At 41.5% G+C, this 19827-nt stretch overlaps 21 non-coding genes across 21 annotated transcripts; all 21 read left to right on the top strand.

Annotated features, from left to right (window-relative positions):
- Positions 1-1557: 1557 nt before the first annotated feature.
- Positions 1558-1676, top strand: LOC124323105. The gene has a single exon (XR_006915350.1). It is a non-coding gene; the product is annotated as a 5S ribosomal RNA (ribosomal RNA).
- Positions 1677-2430: 754 nt separating this feature from the next.
- Positions 2431-2652, top strand: LOC124322543. Its single transcript, XR_006914823.1, has one exon. It is a non-coding gene; the product is annotated as a small nucleolar RNA U3 (small nucleolar RNA).
- Positions 2653-3162: 510 nt separating this feature from the next.
- Positions 3163-3353, top strand: LOC124322269. The gene has a single exon (XR_006914614.1). It is a non-coding gene; the product is annotated as a U2 spliceosomal RNA (small nuclear RNA).
- Positions 3354-3862: 509 nt separating this feature from the next.
- Positions 3863-4026, top strand: LOC124322118. The gene has a single exon (XR_006914470.1). It is a non-coding gene; the product is annotated as a U1 spliceosomal RNA (small nuclear RNA).
- A 192-nt stretch (positions 4027-4218) lies between these two features.
- Trnah-gug lies at positions 4219-4308 on the top strand. Its single transcript is given in 2 exon segments — positions 4219-4255; positions 4274-4308. It is a non-coding gene; the product is annotated as a tRNA-His (tRNA).
- A 404-nt stretch (positions 4309-4712) lies between these two features.
- Positions 4713-4854, top strand: LOC124322747. The gene has a single exon (XR_006915014.1). It is a non-coding gene; the product is annotated as a U4 spliceosomal RNA (small nuclear RNA).
- Positions 4855-5428: 574 nt separating this feature from the next.
- On the top strand, positions 5429-5551 carry LOC124322940. The gene has a single exon (XR_006915192.1). It is a non-coding gene; the product is annotated as a U5 spliceosomal RNA (small nuclear RNA).
- A 203-nt stretch (positions 5552-5754) lies between these two features.
- On the top strand, positions 5755-5873 carry LOC124323052. Its single transcript, XR_006915299.1, has one exon. It is a non-coding gene; the product is annotated as a 5S ribosomal RNA (ribosomal RNA).
- A 2584-nt stretch (positions 5874-8457) lies between these two features.
- Positions 8458-8576, top strand: LOC124323104. Its single transcript, XR_006915349.1, has one exon. It is a non-coding gene; the product is annotated as a 5S ribosomal RNA (ribosomal RNA).
- Positions 8577-9330: 754 nt separating this feature from the next.
- Positions 9331-9552, top strand: LOC124322542. The gene has a single exon (XR_006914822.1). It is a non-coding gene; the product is annotated as a small nucleolar RNA U3 (small nucleolar RNA).
- A 963-nt stretch (positions 9553-10515) lies between these two features.
- Positions 10516-10634, top strand: LOC124323103. Its single transcript, XR_006915348.1, has one exon. It is a non-coding gene; the product is annotated as a 5S ribosomal RNA (ribosomal RNA).
- Positions 10635-11388: 754 nt separating this feature from the next.
- On the top strand, positions 11389-11610 carry LOC124322541. Its single transcript, XR_006914821.1, has one exon. It is a non-coding gene; the product is annotated as a small nucleolar RNA U3 (small nucleolar RNA).
- A 510-nt stretch (positions 11611-12120) lies between these two features.
- Positions 12121-12311, top strand: LOC124322268. Its single transcript, XR_006914613.1, has one exon. It is a non-coding gene; the product is annotated as a U2 spliceosomal RNA (small nuclear RNA).
- A 509-nt stretch (positions 12312-12820) lies between these two features.
- On the top strand, positions 12821-12984 carry LOC124322117. Its single transcript, XR_006914469.1, has one exon. It is a non-coding gene; the product is annotated as a U1 spliceosomal RNA (small nuclear RNA).
- A 192-nt stretch (positions 12985-13176) lies between these two features.
- Trnah-gug lies at positions 13177-13266 on the top strand. The gene is given in 2 exon segments: positions 13177-13213; positions 13232-13266. It is a non-coding gene; the product is annotated as a tRNA-His (tRNA).
- A 404-nt stretch (positions 13267-13670) lies between these two features.
- On the top strand, positions 13671-13812 carry LOC124322746. The gene has a single exon (XR_006915013.1). It is a non-coding gene; the product is annotated as a U4 spliceosomal RNA (small nuclear RNA).
- Positions 13813-14386: 574 nt separating this feature from the next.
- LOC124322939 lies at positions 14387-14509 on the top strand. The gene has a single exon (XR_006915191.1). It is a non-coding gene; the product is annotated as a U5 spliceosomal RNA (small nuclear RNA).
- Positions 14510-14712: 203 nt separating this feature from the next.
- Positions 14713-14831, top strand: LOC124323050. Its single transcript, XR_006915297.1, has one exon. It is a non-coding gene; the product is annotated as a 5S ribosomal RNA (ribosomal RNA).
- A 2585-nt stretch (positions 14832-17416) lies between these two features.
- Positions 17417-17535, top strand: LOC124323102. Its single transcript, XR_006915347.1, has one exon. It is a non-coding gene; the product is annotated as a 5S ribosomal RNA (ribosomal RNA).
- Positions 17536-18289: 754 nt separating this feature from the next.
- LOC124322540 lies at positions 18290-18511 on the top strand. Its single transcript, XR_006914820.1, has one exon. It is a non-coding gene; the product is annotated as a small nucleolar RNA U3 (small nucleolar RNA).
- Positions 18512-19583: 1072 nt separating this feature from the next.
- On the top strand, positions 19584-19702 carry LOC124323101. Its single transcript, XR_006915346.1, has one exon. It is a non-coding gene; the product is annotated as a 5S ribosomal RNA (ribosomal RNA).
- The last annotated feature ends 125 nt before the right edge of the window (positions 19703-19827 follow it).

Raw genomic sequence — 19827 nt, 5'->3', positions numbered from 1 at the left:
TCTATCTAATCTCTCTGACTCTGAGATCCTTATGCAACGCAAGCTAAGTAAGGGAAGCAATCGTTAGCCTTATGACACTTGGATTGTTGGCTCATTGATCGGACATCCCCGGAACGAGAAAATTAAAAATGACAGTTAGCCAAAAATAGTGGCGTTTGGAAATATTATCAAATTTTATATTCGGTTGTCCATTGACAAATGTACTTATATGTCCTCGTTTTAACGTACAGCCGAGAGGCTTGTACGTTGGTGGTTTCTTCGGGCAGCTCTATCTAATCTCTCTGGCTCTGAGATCCTTATGCAACGCAAGCTAAGTAAAGCGCGAAGCGCACGACACAGCCGAGAGGCTTGTACGTTGGTGGTTTCTTCGGGCAGCTCTATCTAATCTCTCTGACTCTGAGATCCTTATGCAACGCAAGCTAAGTAAGGGAAGCAATCGTTAGCCTTATGACACTTGGATTGTTGGCTCATTGATCGGACATCCCCGGAACGAGAAAATTAAAAATGACAGTTAGCCAAAAATAGTGGCGTTTGGAAATATTATCAAATTTTATATTCGGTTGTCCATTGACAAATGTACTTATATGTCCTCGTTTTAACGTACAGCCGAGAGGCTTGTACGTTGGTGGTTTCTTCGGGCAGCTCTATCTAATCTCTCTGGCTCTGAGATCCTTATGCAACGCAAGCTAAGTAAAGCGCGAAGCGCACGGCACAGCCGAGAGGCTTGTACGTTGGTGGTTTCTTCGGGCAGCTCTATCTAATCTCTCTGACTCTGAGATCCTTATGCAACGCAAGCTAAGTAAGGGAAGCAATCGTTAGCCTTATGACACTTGGATTGTTGGCTCATTGATCGGACATCCCCGGAACGAGAAAATTAAAAATGACAGTTAGCCAAAAATAGTGGCGTTTGGAAATATTATCAAATTTTATATTCGGTTGTCCATTGACAAATGTACTTATATGTCCTCGTTTGTTTGGCTAAGGTTGGTGTGTATTTCGAACAGAAAGTACAGCCGAGAGGCTACTAGACGTCCTCCAACCTCTTTGTTGCTGAAAGATATTTGAAACGCCGTGCGCGAAGCGCACGGCACAGCCGAGAGGCTTGTACGTTGGTGGTTTCTTCGGGCAGCTCTATCTAATCTCTCTGGCTCTGAGATCCTTATGCAACGCAAGCTAAGTAAAGCGCGAAGCGCACGGCACAGCCGAGAGGCTTGTACGTTGGTGGTTTCTTCGGGCAGCTCTATCTAATCTCTCTGACTCTGAGATCCTTATGCAACGCAAGCTAAGTAAGGGAAGCAATCGTTAGCCTTATGACACTTGGATTGTTGGCTCATTGATCGGACATCCCCGGAACGAGAAAATTAAAAATGACAGTTAGCCAAAAATAGTGGCGTTTGGAAATATTATCAAATTTTATATTCGGTTGTCCATTGACAAATGTACTTATATGTCCTCGTTTGTTTGGCTAAGGTTGGTGTGTATTTCGAACAGAAAGTAAGCAAGCATTAGAACTAGATTTAGAGGCGAATATGGTCGGGTAATGGCGACTGAATTGATGTCAACGGCCACACCACATAGAACTCACCCGGTCTCGTCAGCTCCCGGAAGTTAAGCTATGTCGGGTCCCGTTAGTACTTGGATGGGTGACCGCTTGGGAATACGGGATGCTGTTGGCATGGTGTAATTTTATTTTTGCTCCCCAAGTTAGATGAGACATGGAATATAATGTATTCTTTAGGTATTAGTTGAAAAGGGTATTGCTGGGACTTTGATTAATGATACCATATATTGTAGAACGCATGTTTGTTTGATCTCGGTAGTTTTAACGACAAAAAAAAAGATAGAGGTTTGGCTATTTTGTTGAGGCTGTTGCATGACGCCCACTCACTGGCACGATCCCACTACTGCCGAACACGGGAACTTTTGGCTGCTAGGTTTCCCTCCTGACCCACTACGCTCCTCCTTAGCTAACCTGCACCTACTAGATTCCTCTAGCAGATCCATGCTGATGTCAAGCTTAGTGCGGGCACCTGATCAACATGCGGTATCACGAAACAGGGCTCCTAAACTCAAGCCATCCACTCTACCAAGCCTCCCCGAAGCAGGATTATAGGTGCACGCCAAACACCCAGCTGATAAATGGGCTCTCAATCGATAATACATTACTGTAATAAATTGATTTGATGAGCACGCGGATTCTTTATTGTGTCCAAAATTGGTCTCGTCACTTGTTCTATAACTATTAAAGAGCTTCTCGGTGTTTCAATAAATGAACAAAATGCAAGACCTGACAATGTATGTACTGTGTGCGTCAAGTATTGCAAATCTCAATTTAATATTCCGAAATATCGATCTATGCACTGTAATTTACGCCAAAGCTCATTGATCGTACAAACCTTATTTAGAGTTCTGCAAAATAACATTGCATTTAAGATCATACTTCACAGGATCATTTCTGTAGTATATCTTGACTTGTTTCCCACCAGAAACTTGTCTCCTTTCAACCCACGATGACGAGTTAAGACGCTGGTTTCTGAGCGTGAAACAGGCTGTGAGTGTAGCTGTCTCGACAGCATCAAACACAGTCATTGAGGACCGTTTCCGTTAAATCCATGTGAAATAGCGGAAGGAAACTAGCGTGTTCAGAGTGGTTGAGATGATAAAACAAATTTAAATTCTTGAAAATCTAAAGAGATACATCTTAATAATAATTCCAGGTATTCGTGTCCTTAAATCATCTGCTTGTATGGCAAAATAAATTGTGAAAGTGAGGTTGGTCAATTTGAGGATGTGTCATGACTTTATGATCGTATTGCATTCTTTTAGTTATTGTTATTTAATCATGATTAATTATCGTTCAGAGCTTTTGTCGTCAGGTGGCGTGGCAAAGCCATATTCTGAAAAAAAAGGACCTAGTGTGATAACGAGAGTAAAATTTGCAACGCCTTCAGCGTAAATTGTATCTCCCTTAATACAGTATGAGCATAATAAAACAAATGAAAATGAACTTTATAAGCATCAAGTGGTCGCGTCTGGAAAAATGAACAACTCAATATTTTATAGCATTTCTTGAATGTTTTGAGTGATATGAGTATTCTTCGTACACCACCGGAAATGTGTTGAACCTCAGTGGTTATTTTGGGCAGTAATCCTTGTAACATTATCGCTTCTCGGCCTTTTGGCTAAGATCAAAGTGTAGTATCTGTTCTTATCAGCTTAATATCTGATACGGGTTCAAATGGACCCCAGAATATTAAACTGATTTTTGGCATACGGTGGGAATACAGTGCTTGCACTGCTCCCGCCACGGGTTGACCCGGTATTGCAGTACCTCCGGGATCGGCTCACCCTCTATGAGGGAGAACATATTGAATAAAACAGAAATTGTCTTAGCACCGTATAATAAAAGACCATGTATAATTGCAAAACTGTCATGTAGACATGTTTGTAATTTTTTCTAATTGTATTTTTTTCGTAATATCAAGAAAAGCATAAAAAAATACGTACTTGATTGTGTTAACTAATTAGTACTGTTCATCTTTCGATGTGATGTTTTTTTTTAAAATATGAAGATGCGTGTATTTTCATATGAAAAGTCGATTTTCTTATTTTCTTATTTGCCAATTGGACGACCAAATGAAAAAAAACAAGCAATTTGTTTCTTGAAAAGTATTTGCAAAGATCAAGACCATGAAATAAATACTGAGCTTTATTTACTATATTTTGCTCGAGTTCGTAATTCAAGTCGATGAAAGAAAGTGGGTGGTATTCTCTAAACGTCAGTCAAATACTTGAACACTCTTTGTCAATATTGTTCTGCTGTATACAAAGTATTAAACAAAGTGAAAAAGCATCCACAATCATACTTACCTGGCTCAGAGGCAACCATGATCACCAAGGTGGTTCCTCCAGGGCGAGGCCTTTCCATTGCACTAAGGATGGGCTGACCCTTGCGATTAATCCAAATGTGATTAACTCGGGAGTACAATTTTTGGTAGTGGGGGACTGCGTTCGCGCCGTTCCCTGAACACACTATAAATGTAAGAAAAATTCTTGTCATCTGCCGGAAGTTGAACTAAATCTGGTCCCGTTAGTAAACGGTAGGGTTGACCGCTTGGGAATACGCGAAGCATCAGATTTTCTTTCTGGGAAGAAACAACAAAGTAATGAAATTCATGTTTAGCTACTTTAATATAAATCATCATGGCCAATGGATTGGCCGTGATCGTCTAGTGGTTAGGACCCTACGTTGTGGTACCTACTAGATATGAATCCGTAGTAACCCAGGTTCGAATCCTGGTCACGGCACTGAAAACTGATTTTTCACGTCAACACGCAGATTAACTATAAATTTTGTTTGGTTGGAAAGTAATGCTCGCTCACTTCAATAGTTCATAATGTGAAAAACAATTTGGAATGAAAACCTGAAATTCCCCCTCCCTTTTTTTGTGTGTGCAGGAAGTTGTTGAAATGTATGGAAGAAAAATACACATTTACAGAATTTCAAGTATTTGACCCGATATTAAGACAAAAATTATTTCATGTATGTAATGAACTGTCCCCTGTTGGTATTAGTCCAATGGGAGATGGAAATTAAAATTTGCCTAGGGTAATCTAAATGAATATTTCTGAACGAAATTGTTGGTCCAACACGTCCAAGCAGAACGAATTCAGCAAATGCTTAAGTAGACTTGCTTTTCTGATTATAATTTAGCTTTGCGCAGTGGCAATATCATAACCAATGAGGGTCTCCCGAGGTGTGATTATTGCTAGTTGAAAACTTTAACCAATACCCCGCCACGATGAAGTGAAATAATCTTTGTCGTCGGCAATTTTTGATAGCTCCATCAGGAGCATTTCAGCGTACAAGAAAAAAAAAATTACAGTCAGTTAGAAAAATTGGAGTGTTGCATAGTGTGTTTATAACATTAAACGGTGAAAGTGAAATCGTATAAGTGATTTTTGTTTCCATTTAGTTGGTATTGCACGTCAGACAAGGCTGATTAATTCGTTCGCTGAAGGCCATTAATATCAGTCAGTTGGAACATTGTGAACACGGGGAAAATATTTGAAAAGGTGATTCCAAATGACAAGGTGAAAAGATTCCACCATGTTTAAAGGGGAAGTTCAATAAATTGTTAACCGCTGTAGGGTGAATGTCGGGGTAAACATCTGATCCCACCACCTACGTGTTGGGCTTGTACCATAAAGATCGTTCATTTTTTTCAAAAATAACACTGCGCACAACTGTTTCGTTCAAAAACATGTTAACGAGCTTTATACATGATATTTACTTTAAAATAACTGTACCCATTGATAAAGAATTGCACAAGGATTTTGATATGTAAACGCATGTTTCGAAAAAAAACCTTACAAGCGCACTTCAAAATTTTGAAATGAATATAAATACAAGGCATACCACTGTTATTTACTCTGGTTTCTAATCAATACCCGGATAAATCTTTCGCCTTTTACTAAAGATTTCCGTGGTTAGGAGCATTGATGAGTCTATATGACTTATTTTTTTAACGCCCGGTCTTCTGATTGGGCACTTTGAATAAATGAAAAATTAAAAACGTCTGTATGCGGAAACAAAGATATTCTACTACTACATACTGACAACATTTGTAAAATGACAAACTGATAGTTTTTCGGTGGTTTTGGTAAGATTAGTGTGTATTTCAAAAAGATAAATCTCAAGCACAAGTAATAGATTAGAGGCGAATATGGTCGGGTAATTGCGTCTAGTTTAATGTCAACGGCCATACCACATAGAACTCACCCGGTCTCGTCAGCTCCCGGAAGTTAAGCTATGTCGGGTCCCGTTAGTACTTGGATGGGTGACCGCTTGGGAATACGGGATGCTGTTGGCATGGAATTATTTTATTTTTGTGAATCCAATTGAATTGAAGTGCTTCCCAAGATGGGTGATACTACATGGACTACAATGTATTTTTTGGCATTAGTTGAAAATGGAAGGAACGTATTTTTTACTGGATATTGCCTACTAGACGTCCTCCAACCTCTTTGTTGCTGAAAGATATTTGAAACGCCGTGCGCGAAGCGCACGGCACAGCCGAGAGGCTACTAGACGTCCTCCAACCTCTTTGTTGCTGAAAGATATTTGAAACGCCGTGCGCGAAGCGCACGGCACAGCCGAGAGGCTTGTACGTTGGTGGTTTCTTCGGGCAGCTCTATCTAATCTCTCTGGCTCTGAGATCCTTATGCAACGCAAGCTAAGTAAAGCGCGAAGCGCACGGCACAGCCGAGAGGCTTGTACGTTGGTGGTTTCTTCGGGCAGCTCTATCTAATCTCTCTGACTCTGAGATCCTTATGCAACGCAAGCTAAGTAAGGGAAGCAATCGTTAGCCTTATGACACTTGGATTGTTGGCTCATTGATCGGACATCCCCGGAACGAGAAAATTAAAAATGACAGTTAGCCAAAAATAGTGGCGTTTGGAAATATTATCAAATTTTATATTCGGTTGTCCATTGACAAATGTACTTATATGTCCTCGTTTGTTTGGCTAAGGTTGGTGTGTATTTCGAACAGAAAGTACAGCCGAGAGGCTACTAGACGTCCTCCAACCTCTTTGTTGCTGAAAGATATTTGAAACGCCGTGCGCGAAGCGCACGGCACAGCCGAGAGGCTTGTACGTTGGTGGTTTCTTCGGGCAGCTCTATCTAATCTCTCTGGCTCTGAGATCCTTATGCAACGCAAGCTAAGTAAAGCGCGAAGCGCACGGCACAGCCGAGAGGCTTGTACGTTGGTGGTTTCTTCGGGCAGCTCTATCTAATCTCTCTGACTCTGAGATCCTTATGCAACGCAAGCTAAGTAAGGGAAGCAATCGTTAGCCTTATGACACTTGGATTGTTGGCTCATTGATCGGACATCCCCGGAACGAGAAAATTAAAAATGACAGTTAGCCAAAAATAGTGGCGTTTGGAAATATTATCAAATTTTATATTCGGTTGTCCATTGACAAATGTACTTATATGTCCTCGTTTGTTTGGCTAAGGTTGGTGTGTATTTCGAACAGAAAGTACAGCCGAGAGGCTACTAGACGTCCTCCAACCTCTTTGTTGCTGAAAGATATTTGAAACGCCGTGCGCGAAGCGCACGGCACAGCCGAGAGGCTTGTACGTTGGTGGTTTCTTCGGGCAGCTCTATCTAATCTCTCTGGCTCTGAGATCCTTATGCAACGCAAGCTAAGTAAAGCGCGAAGCGCACGGCACAGCCGAGAGGCTTGTACGTTGGTGGTTTCTTCGGGCAGCTCTATCTAATCTCTCTGACTCTGAGATCCTTATGCAACGCAAGCTAAGTAAGGGAAGCAATCGTTAGCCTTATGACACTTGGATTGTTGGCTCATTGATCGGACATCCCCGGAACGAGAAAATTAAAAATGACAGTTAGCCAAAAATAGTGGCGTTTGGAAATATTATCAAATTTTATATTCGGTTGTCCATTGACAAATGTACTTATATGTCCTCGTTTTAACGTACAGCCGAGAGGCTTGTACGTTGGTGGTTTCTTCGGGCAGCTCTATCTAATCTCTCTGGCTCTGAGATCCTTATGCAACGCAAGCTAAGTAAAGCGCGAAGCGCACGGCACAGCCGAGAGGCTTGTACGTTGGTGGTTTCTTCGGGCAGCTCTATCTAATCTCTCTGACTCTGAGATCCTTATGCAACGCAAGCTAAGTAAGGGAAGCAATCGTTAGCCTTATGACACTTGGATTGTTGGCTCATTGATCGGACATCCCCGGAACGAGAAAATTAAAAATGACAGTTAGCCAAAAATAGTGGCGTTTGGAAATATTATCAAATTTTATATTCGGTTGTCCATTGACAAATGTACTTATATGTCCTCGTTTGTTTGGCTAAGGTTGGTGTGTATTTCGAACAGAAAGTACAGCCGAGAGGCTACTAGACGTCCTCCAACCTCTTTGTTGCTGAAAGATATTTGAAACGCCGTGCGCGAAGCGCACGGCACAGCCGAGAGGCTTGTACGTTGGTGGTTTCTTCGGGCAGCTCTATCTAATCTCTCTGGCTCTGAGATCCTTATGCAACGCAAGCTAAGTAAAGCGCGAAGCGCACGGCACAGCCGAGAGGCTTGTACGTTGGTGGTTTCTTCGGGCAGCTCTATCTAATCTCTCTGACTCTGAGATCCTTATGCAACGCAAGCTAAGTAAGGGAAGCAATCGTTAGCCTTATGACACTTGGATTGTTGGCTCATTGATCGGACATCCCCGGAACGAGAAAATTAAAAATGACAGTTAGCCAAAAATAGTGGCGTTTGGAAATATTATCAAATTTTATATTCGGTTGTCCATTGACAAATGTACTTATATGTCCTCGTTTGTTTGGCTAAGGTTGGTGTGTATTTCGAACAGAAAGTAAGCAAGCATTAGAACTAGATTTAGAGGCGAATATGGTCGGGTAATGGCGACTGAATTGATGTCAACGGCCACACCACATAGAACTCACCCGGTCTCGTCAGCTCCCGGAAGTTAAGCTATGTCGGGTCCCGTTAGTACTTGGATGGGTGACCGCTTGGGAATACGGGATGCTGTTGGCATGGTGTAATTTTATTTTTGCTCCCCAAGTTAGATGAGACATGGAATATAATGTATTCTTTAGGTATTAGTTGAAAAGGGTATTGCTGGGACTTTGATTAATGATACCATATATTGTAGAACGCATGTTTGTTTGATCTCGGTAGTTTTAACGACAAAAAAAAAGATAGAGGTTTGGCTATTTTGTTGAGGCTGTTGCATGACGCCCACTCACTGGCACGATCCCACTACTGCCGAACACGGGAACTTTTGGCTGCTAGGTTTCCCTCCTGACCCACTACGCTCCTCCTTAGCTAACCTGCACCTACTAGATTCCTCTAGCAGATCCATGCTGATGTCAAGCTTAGTGCGGGCACCTGATCAACATGCGGTATCACGAAACAGGGCTCCTAAACTCAAGCCATCCACTCTACCAAGCCTCCCCGAAGCAGGATTATAGGTGCACGCCAAACACCCAGCTGATAAATGGGCTCTCAATCGATAATACATTACTGTAATAAATTGATTTGATGAGCACGCGGATTCTTTATTGTGTCCAAAATTGGTCTCGTCACTTGTTCTATAACTATTAAAGAGCTTCTCGGTGTTTCAATAAATGAACAAAATGCAAGACCTGACAATGTATGTACTGTGTGCGTCAAGTATTGCAAATCTCAATTTAATATTCCGAAATATCGATCTATGCACTGTAATTTACGCCAAAGCTCATTGATCGTACAAACCTTATTTAGAGTTCTGCAAAATAACATTGCATTTAAGATCATACTTCACAGGATCATTTCTGTAGTATATCTTGACTTGTTTCCCACCAGAAACTTGTCTCCTTTCAACCCACGATGACGAGTTAAGACGCTGGTTTCTGAGCGTGAAACAGGCTGTGAGTGTAGCTGTCTCGACAGCATCAAACACAGTCATTGAGGACCGTTTCCGTTAAATCCATGTGAAATAGCGGAAGGAAACTAGCGTGTTCAGAGTGGTTGAGATGATAAAACAAATTTAAATTCTTGAAAATCTAAAGAGATACATCTTAATAATAATTCCAGGTATTCGTGTCCTTAAATCATCTGCTTGTATGGCAAAATAAATTGTGAAAGTGAGGTTGGTCAATTTGAGGATGTGTCATGACTTTATGATCGTATTGCATTCTTTTAGTTATTGTTATTTAATCATGATTAATTATCGTTCAGAGCTTTTGTCGTCACTGTCTTTTGTGGCTAACTGTCATTTTTAATTTTCTCGTTCCGGGGATGTCCGATCAATGAGCCAACAATCCAAGTGTCATAAGGCTAACGATTGCTTCCCTTACTTAGCTTGCGTTGCATAAGGATCTCAGAGTCAGAGAGATTAGATAGAGCTGCCCGAAGAAACCACCAACGTACAAGCCTCTCGGCTGTGCCGTGCGCTTCGCGCACGGCGTTTCAAATATCTTTCAGCAACAAAGAGGTTGGAGGACGTCTAGTAGCCTCTCGGCTGTACGCCGAGAGGCTTGTACGTTGGTGGTTTCTTCGGGCAGCTCTATCTAATCTCTCTGGCTCTGAGATCCTTATGCAACGCAAGCTAAGTAAAGCGCGAAGCGCACGGCACAGCCGAGAGGCTTGTACGTTGGTGGTTTCTTCGGGCAGCTCTATCTAATCTCTCTGACTCTGAGATCCTTATGCAACGCAAGCTAAGTAAGGGAAGCAATCGTTAGCCTTATGACACTTGGATTGTTGGCTCATTGATCGGACATCCCCGGAACGAGAAAATTAAAAATGACAGTTAGCCAAAAATAGTGGCGTTTGGAAATATTATCAAATTTTATATTCGGTTGTCCATTGACAAATGTACTTATATGTCCTCGTTTGTTTGGCTAAGGTTGGTGTGTATTTCGAACAGAAAGTAAGCAAGCATTAGAACTAGATTTAGAGGCGAATATGGTCGGGTAATGGCGACTGAATTGATGTCAACGGCCACACCACATAGAACTCACCCGGTCTCGTCAGCTCCCGGAAGTTAAGCTATGTCGGGTCCCGTTAGTACTTGGATGGGTGACCGCTTGGGAATACGGGATGCTGTTGGCATGGTGTAATTTTATTTTTGCTCCCCAAGTTAGATGAGACATGGAATATAATGTATTCTTTAGGTATTAGTTGAAAAGGGTATTGCTGGGACTTTGATTAATGATACCATATATTGTAGAACGCATGTTTGTTTGATCTCGGTAGTTTTAACGACAAAAAAAAAGATAGAGGTTTGGCTATTTTGTTGAGGCTGTTGCATGACGCCCACTCACTGGCACGATCCCACTACTGCCGAACACGGGAACTTTTGGCTGCTAGGTTTCCCTCCTGACCCACTACGCTCCTCCTTAGCTAACCTGCACCTACTAGATTCCTCTAGCAGATCCATGCTGATGTCAAGCTTAGTGCGGGCACCTGATCAACATGCGGTATCACGAAACAGGGCTCCTAAACTCAAGCCATCCACTCTACCAAGCCTCCCCGAAGCAGGATTATAGGTGCACGCCAAACACCCAGCTGATAAATGGGCTCTCAATCGATAATACATTACTGTAATAAATTGATTTGATGAGCACGCGGATTCTTTATTGTGTCCAAAATTGGTCTCGTCACTTGTTCTATAACTATTAAAGAGCTTCTCGGTGTTTCAATAAATGAACAAAATGCAAGACCTGACAATGTATGTACTGTGTGCGTCAAGTATTGCAAATCTCAATTTAATATTCCGAAATATCGATCTATGCACTGTAATTTACGCCAAAGCTCATTGATCGTACAAACCTTATTTAGAGTTCTGCAAAATAACATTGCATTTAAGATCATACTTCACAGGATCATTTCTGTAGTATATCTTGACTTGTTTCCCACCAGAAACTTGTCTCCTTTCAACCCACGATGACGAGTTAAGACGCTGGTTTCTGAGCGTGAAACAGGCTGTGAGTGTAGCTGTCTCGACAGCATCAAACACAGTCATTGAGGACCGTTTCCGTTAAATCCATGTGAAATAGCGGAAGGAAACTAGCGTGTTCAGAGTGGTTGAGATGATAAAACAAATTTAAATTCTTGAAAATCTAAAGAGATACATCTTAATAATAATTCCAGGTATTCGTGTCCTTAAATCATCTGCTTGTATGGCAAAATAAATTGTGAAAGTGAGGTTGGTCAATTTGAGGATGTGTCATGACTTTATGATCGTATTGCATTCTTTTAGTTATTGTTATTTAATCATGATTAATTATCGTTCAGAGCTTTTGTCGTCAGGTGGCGTGGCAAAGCCATATTCTGAAAAAAAAGGACCTAGTGTGATAACGAGAGTAAAATTTGCAACGCCTTCAGCGTAAATTGTATCTCCCTTAATACAGTATGAGCATAATAAAACAAATGAAAATGAACTTTATAAGCATCAAGTGGTCGCGTCTGGAAAAATGAACAACTCAATATTTTATAGCATTTCTTGAATGTTTTGAGTGATATGAGTATTCTTCGTACACCACCGGAAATGTGTTGAACCTCAGTGGTTATTTTGGGCAGTAATCCTTGTAACATTATCGCTTCTCGGCCTTTTGGCTAAGATCAAAGTGTAGTATCTGTTCTTATCAGCTTAATATCTGATACGGGTTCAAATGGACCCCAGAATATTAAACTGATTTTTGGCATACGGTGGGAATACAGTGCTTGCACTGCTCCCGCCACGGGTTGACCCGGTATTGCAGTACCTCCGGGATCGGCTCACCCTCTATGAGGGAGAACATATTGAATAAAACAGAAATTGTCTTAGCACCGTATAATAAAAGACCATGTATAATTGCAAAACTGTCATGTAGACATGTTTGTAATTTTTTCTAATTGTATTTTTTTCGTAATATCAAGAAAAGCATAAAAAAATACGTACTTGATTGTGTTAACTAATTAGTACTGTTCATCTTTCGATGTGATGTTTTTTTTTTAAATATGAAGATGCGTGTATTTTCATATGAAAAGTCGATTTTCTTATTTTCTTATTTGCCAATTGGACGACCAAATGAAAAAAAACAAGCAATTTGTTTCTTGAAAAGTATTTGCAAAGATCAAGACCATGAAATAAATACTGAGCTTTATTTACTATATTTTGCTCGAGTTCGTAATTCAAGTCGATGAAAGAAAGTGGGTGGTATTCTCTAAACGTCAGTCAAATACTTGAACACTCTTTGTCAATATTGTTCTGCTGTATACAAAGTATTAAACAAAGTGAAAAAGCATCCACAATCATACTTACCTGGCTCAGAGGCAACCATGATCACCAAGGTGGTTCCTCCAGGGCGAGGCCTTTCCATTGCACTAAGGATGGGCTGACCCTTGCGATTAATCCAAATGTGATTAACTCGGGAGTACAATTTTTGGTAGTGGGGGACTGCGTTCGCGCCGTTCCCTGAACACACTATAAATGTAAGAAAAATTCTTGTCATCTGCCGGAAGTTGAACTAAATCTGGTCCCGTTAGTAAACGGTAGGGTTGACCGCTTGGGAATACGCGAAGCATCAGATTTTCTTTCTGGGAAGAAACAACAAAGTAATGAAATTCATGTTTAGCTACTTTAATATAAATCATCATGGCCAATGGATTGGCCGTGATCGTCTAGTGGTTAGGACCCTACGTTGTGGTACCTACTAGATATGAATCCGTAGTAACCCAGGTTCGAATCCTGGTCACGGCACTGAAAACTGATTTTTCACGTCAACACGCAGATTAACTATAAATTTTGTTTGGTTGGAAAGTAATGCTCGCTCACTTCAATAGTTCATAATGTGAAAAACAATTTGGAATGAAAACCTGAAATTCCCCCTCCCTTTTTTTGTGTGTGCAGGAAGTTGTTGAAATGTATGGAAGAAAAATACACATTTACAGAATTTCAAGTATTTGACCCGATATTAAGACAAAAATTATTTCATGTATGTAATGAACTGTCCCCTGTTGGTATTAGTCCAATGGGAGATGGAAATTAAAATTTGCCTAGGGTAATCTAAATGAATATTTCTGAACGAAATTGTTGGTCCAACACGTCCAAGCAGAACGAATTCAGCAAATGCTTAAGTAGACTTGCTTTTCTGATTATAATTTAGCTTTGCGCAGTGGCAATATCATAACCAATGAGGGTCTCCCGAGGTGTGATTATTGCTAGTTGAAAACTTTAACCAATACCCCGCCACGATGAAGTGAAATAATCTTTGTCGTCGGCAATTTTTGATAGCTCCATCAGGAGCATTTCAGCGTACAAGAAAAAAAAAATTACAGTCAGTTAGAAAAATTGGAGTGTTGCATAGTGTGTTTATAACATTAAACGGTGAAAGTGAAATCGTATAAGTGATTTTTGTTTCCATTTAGTTGGTATTGCACGTCAGACAAGGCTGATTAATTCGTTCGCTGAAGGCCATTAATATCAGTCAGTTGGAACATTGTGAACACGGGGAAAATATTTGAAAAGGTGATTCCAAATGACAAGGTGAAAAGATTCCACCATGTTTAAAGGGGAAGTTCAATAAATTGTTAACCGCTGTAGGGTGAATGTCGGGGTAAACATCTGATCCCACCACCTACGTGTTGGGCTTGTACCATAAAGATCGTTCATTTTTTTCAAAAATAACACTGCGCACAACTGTTTCGTTCAAAAACATGTTAACGAGCTTTATACATGATATTTACTTTAAAATAACTGTACCCATTGATAAAGAATTGCACAAGGATTTTGATATGTAAACGCATGTTTCGAAAAAAAACCTTACAAGCGCACTTCAAAATTTTGAAATGAATATAAATACAAGGCATACCACTGTTATTTACTCTGGTTTCTAATCAATACCCGGATAAATCTTTCGCCTTTTACTAAAGATTTCCGTGGTTAGGAGCATTGATGAGTCTATATGACTTATTTTTTTAACGCCCGGTCTTCTGATTGGGCACTTTGAATAAATGAAAAATTAAAAACGTCTGTATGCGGAAACAAAGATATTCTACTACTACATACTGACAACATTTGTAAAATGACAAACTGATAGTTTTTCGGTGGTTTTGGTAAGATTAGTGTGTATTTCAAAAAGATAAATCTCAAGCACAAGTAATAGATTAGAGGCGAATATGGTCGGGTAATTGCGTCTAGTTTAATGTCAACGGCCATACCACATAGAACTCACCCGGTCTCGTCAGCTCCCGGAAGTTAAGCTATGTCGGGTCCCGTTAGTACTTGGATGGGTGACCGCTTGGGAATACGGGATGCTGTTGGCATGGAATTATTTTATTTTTGTGAATCCAATTGAATTGAAGTGCTTCCCAAGATGGGTGATACTACATGGACTACAATGTATTATTTTGGCATTAGTTGAAAATGGAAGGAACGTATTTTTTACTGGATATTGCCTACTAGACGTCCTCCAACCTCTTTGTTGCTGAAAGATATTTGAAACGCCGTGCGCGAAGCGCACGGCACAGCCGAGAGGCTACTAGACGTCCTCCAACCTCTTTGTTGCTGAAAGATATTTGAAACGCCGTGCGCGAAGCGCACGGCACAGCCGAGAGGCTTGTACGTTGGTGGTTTCTTCGGGCAGCTCTATCTAATCTCTCTGGCTCTGAGATCCTTATGCAACGCAAGCTAAGTAAAGCGCGAAGCGCACGGCACAGCCGAGAGGCTTGTACGTTGGTGGTTTCTTCGGGCAGCTCTATCTAATCTCTCTGACTCTGAGATCCTTATGCAACGCAAGCTAAGTAAGGGAAGCAATCGTTAGCCTTATGACACTTGGATTGTTGGCTCATTGATCGGACATCCCCGGAACGAGAAAATTAAAAATGACAGTTAGCCAAAAATAGTGGCGTTTGGAAATATTATCAAATTTTATATTCGGTTGTCCATTGACAAATGTACTTATATGTCCTCGTTTGTTTGGCTAAGGTTGGTGTGTATTTCGAACAGAAAGTACAGCCGAGAGGCTACTAGACGTCCTCCAACCTCTTTGTTGCTGAAAGATATTTGAAACGCCGTGCGCGAAGCGCACGGCACAGCCGAGAGGCTTGTACGTTGGTGGTTTCTTCGGGCAGCTCTATCTAATCTCTCTGGCTCTGAGATCCTTATGCAACGCAAGCTAAGTAAAGCGCGAAGCGCACGGCACAGCCGAGAGGCTTGTACGTTGGTGGTTTCTTCGGGCAGCTCTATCTAATCTCTCTGACTCTGAGATCCTTATGCAACGCAAGCTAAGTAAGGGAAGCAATCGTTAGCCTTATGACACTTGGATTGTTGGCTCATTGATCGGACATCCCCGGAACGAGAAAATTAAAAATGACAGTTAGCCAAAAATAGTGGCGTTTGGAAATATTATCAAATTTTATATTCGGTTGTCCATTGACAAATGTACTTATATGTCCTCGTTTGTTTGGCTAAGGTTGGTGTGTATTTCGAACAGAAAGTACAGCCGAGAGGCTACTAGACGTCCTCCAACCTCTTTGTTGCTGAAAGATATTTGAAACGCCGTGCGCGAAGCGCACGGCACAGCCGAGAGGCTTGTACGTTGGTGGTTTCTTCGGGCAGCTCTATCTAATCTCTCTGGCTCTGAGATCCTTATGCAACGCAAGCTAAGTAAAGCGCGAAGCGCACGGCACAGCCGAGAGGCTTGTACGTTGGTGGTTTCTTCGGGCAGCTCTATCTAATCTCTCTGACTCTGAGATCCTTATGCAACGCAAGCTAAGTAAGGGAAGCAATCGTTAGCCTTATGACACTTGGATTGTTGGCTCATTGATCGGACATCCCCGGAACGAGAAAATTAAAAATGACAGTTAGCCAAAAATAGTGGCGTTTGGAAATATTATCAAATTTTATATTCGGTTGTCCATTGACAAATGTACTTATATGTCCTCGTTTTAACGTACAGCCGAGAGGCTTGTACGTTGGTGGTTTCTTCGGGCAGCTCTATCTAATCTCTCTGGCTCTGAGATCCTTATGCAACGCAAGCTAAGTAAAGCGCGAAGCGCACGGCACAGCCGAGAGGCTTGTACGTTGGTGGTTTCTTCGGGCAGCTCTATCTAATCTCTCTGACTCTGAGATCCTTATGCAACGCAAGCTAAGTAAGGGAAGCAATCGTTAGCCTTATGACACTTGGATTGTTGGCTCATTGATCGGACATCCCCGGAACGAGAAAATTAAAAATGACAGTTAGCCAAAAATAGTGGCGTTTGGAAATATTATCAAATTTTATATTCGGTTGTCCATTGACAAATGTACTTATATGTCCTCGTTTGTTTGGCTAAGGTTGGTGTGTATTTCGAACAGAAAGTACAGCCGAGAGGCTACTAGACGTCCTCCAACCTCTTTGTTGCTGAAAGATATTTGAAACGCCGTGCGCGAAGCGCACGGCACAGCCGAGAGGCTTGTACGTTGGTGGTTTCTTCGGGCAGCTCTATCTAATCTCTCTGGCTCTGAGATCCTTATGCAACGCAAGCTAAGTAAAGCGCGAAGCGCACGGCACAGCCGAGAGGCTTGTACGTTGGTGGTTTCTTCGGGCAGCTCTATCTAATCTCTCTGACTCTGAGATCCTTATGCAACGCAAGCTAAGTAAGGGAAGCAATCGTTAGCCTTATGACACTTGGATTGTTGGCTCATTGATCGGACATCCCCGGAACGAGAAAATTAAAAATGACAGTTAGCCAAAAATAGTGGCGTTTGGAAATATTATCAAATTTTATATTCGGTTGTCCATTGACAAATGTACTTATATGTCCTCGTTTGTTTGGCTAAGGTTGGTGTGTATTTCGAACAGAAAGTAAGCAAGCATTAGAACTAGATTTAGAGGCGAATATGGTCGGGTAATGGCGACTGAATTGATGTCAACGGCCACACCACATAGAACTCACCCGGTCTCGTCAGCTCCCGGAAGTTAAGCTATGTCGGGTCCCGTTAGTACTTGGATGGGTGACCGCTTGGGAATACGGGATGCTGTTGGCATGGTGTAATTTTATTTTTGCTCCCCAAGTTAGATGAGACATGGAATATAATGTATTCTTTAGGTATTAGTTGAAAAGGGTATTGCTGGGACTTTGATTAATGATACCATATATTGTAGAACGCATGTTTGTTTGATCTCGGTAGTTTTAACGACAAAAAAAAAGATAGAGGTTTGGCTATTTTGTTGAGGCTGTTGCATGACGCCCACTCACTGGCACGATCCCACTACTGCCGAACACGGGAACTTTTGGCTGCTAGGTTTCCCTCCTGACCCACTACGCTCCTCCTTAGCTAACCTGCACCTACTAGATTCCTCTAGCAGATCCATGCTGATGTCAAGCTTAGTGCGGGCACCTGATCAACATGCGGTATCACGAAACAGGGCTCCTAAACTCAAGCCATCCACTCTACCAAGCCTCCCCGAAGCAGGATTATAGGTGCACGCCAAACACCCAGCTGATAAATGGGCTCTCAATCGATAATACATTACTGTAATAAATTGATTTGATGAGCACGCGGATTCTTTATTGTGTCCAAAATTGGTCTCGTCACTTGTTCTATAACTATTAAAGAGCTTCTCGGTGTTTCAATAAATGAACAAAATGCAAGACCTGACAATGTATGTACTGTGTGCGTCAAGTATTGCAAATCTCAATTTAATATTCCGAAATATCGATCTATGCACTGTAATTTACGCCAAAGCTCATTGATCGTACAAACCTTATTTAGAGTTCTGCAAAATAACATTGCATTTAAGATCATACTTCACAGGATCATTTCTGTAGTATATCTTGACTTGTTTCCCACCAGAAACTTGTCTCCTTTCAACCCACGATGACGAGTTAAGACGCTGGTTTCTGAGCGTGAAACAGGCTGTGAGTGTAGCTGTCTCGACAGCATCAAACACAGTCATTGAGGACCGTTTCCGTTAAATCCATGTGAAATAGCGGAAGGAAACTAGCGTGTTCAGAGTGGTTGAGATGATAAAACAAATTTAAATTCTTGAAAATCTAAAGAGATACATCTTAATAATAATTCCAGGTATTCGTGTCCTTAAATCATCTGCTTGTATGGCAAAATAAATTGTGAAAGTGAGGTTGGTCAATTTGAGGATGTGTCATGACTTTATGATCGTATTGCATTCTTTTAGTTATTGTTATTTAATCATGATTAATTATCGTTCAGAGCTTTTGTCGTCACTGTCTTTTGTGGCTAACTGTCATTTTTAATTTTCTCGTTCCGGGGATGTCCGATCAATGAGCCAACAATCCAAGTGTCATAAGGCTAACGATTGCTTCCCTTACTTAGCTTGCGTTGCATAAGGATCTCAGAGTCAGAGAGATTAGATAGAGCTGCCCGAAGAAACCACCAACGTACAAGCCTCTCGGCTGTGCCGTGCGCTTCGCGCTTTACTTAGCTTGCGTTGCATAAGGATCTCAGAGCCAGAGAGATTAGATAGAGCTGCCCGAAGAAACCACCAACGTACAAGCCTCTCGGCTGTGCCGTGCGCTTCGCGCACGGCGTTTCAAATATCTTTCAGCAACAAAGAGGTTGGAGGACGTCTAGTAGCCTCTCGGCTGTACGCCGAGAGGCTTGTACGTTGGTGGTTTCTTCGGGCAGCTCTATCTAATCTCTCTGGCTCTGAGATCCTTATGCAACGCAAGCTAAGTAAAGCGCGAAGCGCACGGCACAGCCGAGAGGCTTGTACGTTGGTGGTTTCTTCGGGCAGCTCTATCTAATCTCTCTGACTCTGAGATCCTTATGCAACGCAAGCTAAGTAAGGGAAGCAATCGTTAGCCTTATGACACTTGGATTGTTGGCTCATTGATCGGACATCCCCGGAACGAGAAAATTAAAAATGACAGTTAGCCAAAAATAGTGGCGTTTGGAAATATTATCAAATTTTATATTCGGTTGTCCATTGACAAATGTACTTATATGTCCTCGTTTGTTTGGCTAAGGTTGGTGTGTATTTCGAACAGAAAGTAAGCAAGCATTAGAACTAGATTTAGAGGCGAATATGGTCGGGTAATGGCGACTGAATTGATGTCAACGGCCACACCACATAGAACTCACCCGGTCTCGTCAGCTCCCGGAAGTTAAGCTATGTCGGGTCCCGTTAGTACTTGGATGGGTGACCGCTTGGGAATACGGGATGCTGTTGGCATGGTGTAATTTTATTTTTGCTCCCCAAGTTAGATGAGACATGGAATATAATGTATTCTTTAGGTATTAGTTGAAAAGGGTATTGCTGGGACTTTGATTAATGATACCATATATTGTAGAACGCAT

The sequence above is a fragment of the Daphnia pulicaria genome, chromosome 1 (assembly GCF_021234035.1).
Source record: "Daphnia pulicaria isolate SC F1-1A chromosome 1, SC_F0-13Bv2, whole genome shotgun sequence".
NCBI classification, from domain to species: domain Eukaryota; kingdom Metazoa; phylum Arthropoda; class Branchiopoda; order Diplostraca; family Daphniidae; genus Daphnia; species Daphnia pulicaria.
Note: the sequence above shows the minus strand (reverse complement) of the source record. Positions and strands in the feature narration are given on the sequence as shown.